Source organism: Vigna unguiculata, chromosome 5 (genome assembly GCF_037176805.1).
Source record: "Vigna unguiculata cultivar grain cowpea cultivar isolate G323 ecotype 2 chromosome 5, ASM3717680v1, whole genome shotgun sequence".
NCBI lineage: Eukaryota > Viridiplantae > Streptophyta > Magnoliopsida > Fabales > Fabaceae > Vigna > Vigna unguiculata.
In genome coordinates, this window is record NC_140796.1 from 11,812,918 (window position 1) to 11,818,038 (window position 5,121).

Below are 5,121 nucleotides of genomic sequence, written 5' to 3' on the forward strand. Positions count from 1 at the left end.
AGTTCCTTATCATTCTAAACCCCAAAAGTCACAGTCAACCTCATTTGAAGAGTCGTCAATTTAACTTATCACCAATTAAATCTGATAACTACCCTTTACCTGTTTCTTTTGAACACAAAACCAGAGCACAAAAAACTGTGATGTTCATACATTCATTGATGACAGCTATTGATTTTCTTCCACAAATTGTGAATGTTTCTCAAAAGTTCTGTTCAAAAAGTCAAACTGTTCACATTATACAGAACAAAACACAGACTTCAGAGTATATATAAATTTTATATATCAGTACAAAACAACTAGCTAGTGTGATTTCCAAGGATAACACTGTAGATTATTGCAAGATTGTGTCCATGTACTAGTGCAGGCACCTCCCACTCCATCACAGCACTTGCATACAACTCCTAGGGTTGCAAAAATCTTCGAGTACCCTGCAATTACATCACACACAAGAAAAATGAACACAAGAAAGATAACTTAATCCGAACATCCTGATACAAACACAATCACTTTTTATACTTCAAAATGAATGATTTAACATAAAATTGTACTAAAATTGAAGTCTTGGACAAATATATAAAGCACTGAATTGAGTAAACCTAAGATTCTGAATTACCTGGAGCAGATATTAAGGAAAGTGTCCTTCCTTCGACAATTGTTGTTGAAAGAACCATGATGATGAGCAGCATAAACACAGGAGGCTTGATGATACCCATATGAAATATTTGAGGCCCAAGAAGTCTTTTGTGCTTAGCTGAGAGCTTCTAAAACCTGGGAGGTTGAAGAGCCATGGATGATAAAAAAGTTGGAAGCTTTAAAGGGGAAAGGTTGGAAGAGGAGGAAGGGGAATTGCGTAGCAAGTGTATGAGAACATGATTGGTATTATTATTATAATAATAATAATAATAATAATAATTTGTAGAGTATGAAAAAGAGGAGCAATAATGGTGGATGTGACGTGCATATTGTTGTGAGGTTTAATTTATGCGTTGTGTGGAAGAAAAAGGGTGGCATTGGGTGTTGTTTTGTTGGGTTGAATGATGGGTTAGGAGCTTAATTCAGATGTTGAATTGGGTCCCATCGGAACCCAGAAGACGTATTCAAATCCTCCATCTTCTTCAACACTCACAACACTAATTTTCACACCATTCATTTAACTTTACTATAATTTTTTTTCTTACTATTTTACTCTTATGATATGTTCTCAAATGAATGTAACGTGTATCAAAATATTAAAATAACATACATTTCGGGTTTCTATAAAGACATACAACTGTATTAAGTAAGAAAAACAACCAAATTTAAAGTCACATGAAGGATACTTTAACAAGCAGAACAATTTTTTAAATTGTTTTTGTTTTTGTCTTTTCTAATATTTTCTCTTGTAATTCTTATAGATCGTATGTGAGTCTTAAAATATACAAATTTATATAAGTAACTTATTTTCTAATGTTGAGCTTCGTTTAAAATTTATTTTTTAATATAATATAAAAATCTATTTTAACGAGAGATTCGTTACATTTATATGGTATTATTCTATGAAACCTTTCTCAAATTGCATTTATATGGTATTTGATTTATTGAAGTTGAAAAGTTTATCCATAGACTACCATTAAGATGCTCCTAAAAGAAGTGTATTTACTAAGTCCAAACATATATTAATGTATTAAATGAATAAATGATATATTTTTATGATTTTTTTCATGCGAAACTTTTAAAAATAAAATTAACTTTGTAATTCTATACATAGATTAAAAGTAAAAATTTAGAAATCTTTACCCATTAATTTAATTGATGCATGACTTAATTTTTAATTAGAAAAGAGTAAAAGAAATTTTTTTTGTTAATTAAAATTGGCATGAAAAAAAAATGTTGGGAAGATGGAGAGATAAGGAGAAAAAAAGCAAAGAAAAGGATTTGAGATTGGAAGAAGAGAGAGAAAGGGAACAAATGACACGTTTTCCAGTTTGCTACGTCTCTTGTGGGGTCCACATTGAGAGAGAAGTTGGAAGGAAGGCACTTTCTTTTGTAATGTTTTCAGTTTTAGTCCACATTTAAGTCAACTATTTCTTTCTTTTCACTTTCAATACAATTGCAAGTGAATCTATAAAATAAAACCCAATGTTTTAGTTGTGAAAATATTTGGGATTATTTTACATTTAGTAGACCACTTCAAACAAAAAGGAACATTAGTTACGTTACTAACTTCAATTCTTCAATTTTTTATCTTTTCAATCTATGCATCAATCCAAAATTAAAATACCTTTACTAAATTAGATAAACGATACCACAAAAATAAAATAAGAACATCAACTTCTCTAATTGCTAATTAGCATTTTTTTTTTCTACTCGATTTTATTCTAATTTTAACAAAAATAACATGTGCCGCGTTTTAGCATGTTATTTTCTTTTATTAAGTTCAAATTTAATATATTAGTTTGTGTATTGATTTTAAAATGTATTTATGTTGTTTTATTTAACTCTGACATATTATTTAAGAGATTCAAATTTAAGATCAAGTAAATTTGAAATAATAAACTAGAGAGAATAAATGAAATGTGAAAGAGTAGGACTTAAAAATAATAGAAACAAATAAAATTATATAAAATTATTTTTCTTTATGTTTTTATGTTCATATATTTTTAAAATTTTTAAAATTATTTAAATTAATATTAATTTTTATAATGAAAAAATATAAAAAACGAATTCATATTTTTTAATTTAGAAATAATTTAAGTCATGATTAAATATTATAATTAAAAATTCATAAGAAGATAATGTTTTTGAAATATACTTTAAATAGTTTTATCTATTCGTTTGATGTGACAGATATTAACATATAAAAATCGAATGGAATAATTACAGAAAAAAGAATAATACTTATGTATATGAAAGAAATAATTATATATAAAGATTATTTAAATAAAATTGTAGGTTTAAAGAATCGCATTACATATTATTGTATGGACTAAGACGAGGTTTTGATTTCTTTAAAATTTGTATAACTGCGTGAGTTAAATCTTTAATCAGTTTTTTTTTTTCATTTTTAATTTTTAGTTTAAATCTATTTCATCATAATCAAATTGGAAAGGCATTCAAAATTAATACGGTTAACATATTTATGATTTTTTAGGTAAGTATTATTATTTATAGACATTATAATTTTTGTAATTATTATTATTCATGTAATTGTTCAATGATATTTATCGGTATTAGACCGAAAGACAGGCATATAATGTATTATTGAAAAATGGTTAGTAGTGGGCAATAATTCAAAGGAAACAAAACAAAAAATATATGAACAGTTTGGCCCAATAAAATAGGCCCAGGCCTCTAATCCGTACCCAAAATTACTTTAGCAACTAAATTCAATCTTCCTGCACCTCCAAGATTTATTTTCTGCATCTTCTAGCACTTTTCAAATTCCAAAAATATTTTTTTACCATTTGACCAAAGCAGCAGTAAAGTTTTAAAAAATTTAACCTCACCTCTCTTTCCTATTTAATGTCGACTTGAGGAAGGGTGTTTCGGATCTCGATTTTCGATATACAGGTTTTTGGGTTGAAGTTGCTTTTGGATGTAAATTTTTTATGAAGATTGTTCTGGACGTGGACATTTGGCGAAGGTTGTGAGACTTCCGGATGTTCGAAATCCGATGAAGGTCGGGGACTTTCAGATGTCAGCATTCAGTTATAATTGGTTTTGTGAATTTTATTTTTGGTTTTTAATTTTTAATTTTATTATTTTTAAGATTTTTGAAATATTTTATTTATATATTTTATTTTAGTTGTTATGTTTTCTTTAATGTTTTTATGTTGTGTTGTAATTTTTAATTTTAAGTGTATTGTGTTTATGAATTTGTTTATTATAAATATGCAATAGCGGATCTTGACCAAAAATTTTGGAGGGACTAGAATAATATAACTTTTTGATTATTTGATTGGACCATTAGTATAACACTTTAAAAAATGACTCTTTTATAAAATAATTGGATCGTTAAATTGGATTATTAGTATAATGCTTTAAATACTTTAAAAGATGTGAAGAAATATAATTTAACTGATTTTCATCTTCACGTGTAGCTTCCCTTTTACTACTCCTACCAAATAAATTCATTATTTTATTCTTCATCGATATGCTTTTTTTTAAATATACTAAAAAATAATTTATCATAATGTAATAAAATATTGAGAGACATAAGTATTAGAAGAAAAATATATTATAATCAAGTCACAATTAAAAATCGGTTATAAAAAACATATAATACATGTTTTGTTTTCTTCTATTATCATAAAAAGTAAGTATACAAAAGGCTCATGAGATAAAAAATAATTTTAATAACTATTAAAATAATATTTCATCATCAAGTAAGACAAGAGAGAGTTACATTTTCTTTCTTCAAGAAATGAAGGAAACAGATGAGAAATGAGAGCAAACATAATGAGTACGTGTCTAACTTCATTTTTCTTCAAAAAAACATATGATAGTGAGAGATGAGTATAATTTTGTCAAAATTTTAAAAGGCAATGACAGAAGAAAATAAAATTATTTTAATAAATGTTTGATTTAATTACTCTTTTGGTTATTGTTTCCAAAAATGTAAGTTGATCTTTCTGTTCTTTTACTTTCAATTTAGTGGCAATTTGATATTTTTAGACTTTTACTTTCAATTTAGTGGCAATTTGATATTTTTAGACGAAAACAGATACTAGAAGACTAATTAAACCTAAATATTTTTTTTATTTTTTATTATTTATTAACATTAAATATTGTATTTTATAAAATAAATAAAGAGACACAATTTAATTATCATCAATTTTTAAAATATACTATTTATAATTTTAAAATTTTCAAAATTTTTAAAAATTAAAAAAATGGATATATAATTTTGAAAAAAATCAAAAATATTTGGGGGGGCCTAGGCCCCTCCCTGCTCCTATGAGGCTCCGCCTCTGTAGATATGGTCAGAATAAGAGGAACATTCACACATCGTGGTGAGAGTTCTACTCATGGTGAGGCTTTTGAGCAGCAACATCCTAGACTTAAGACTTATGGCATCTGCTAGTAGAAGGGGTCGGGGTCGTCATGGGGCAGCGACAACCTAGACTTATGTGTATAGTCTCT

At 26.9% G+C, this 5,121-nt stretch overlaps 1 long non-coding RNA gene across 1 annotated transcript; it reads right to left on the bottom strand.

Moving 5' to 3' along the window:
- Positions 1-123: 123 nt before the first annotated feature.
- Positions 124-870, bottom strand: LOC114183310 (uncharacterized). The gene is made up of 2 exons (XR_014994930.1): positions 614-870; positions 124-428 (listed from the first exon to the last, which is right to left on the bottom strand). It is a non-coding gene; the product is annotated as an uncharacterized LOC114183310 (long non-coding RNA).
- Positions 871-5,121: the final 4,251 nt, after the last annotated feature.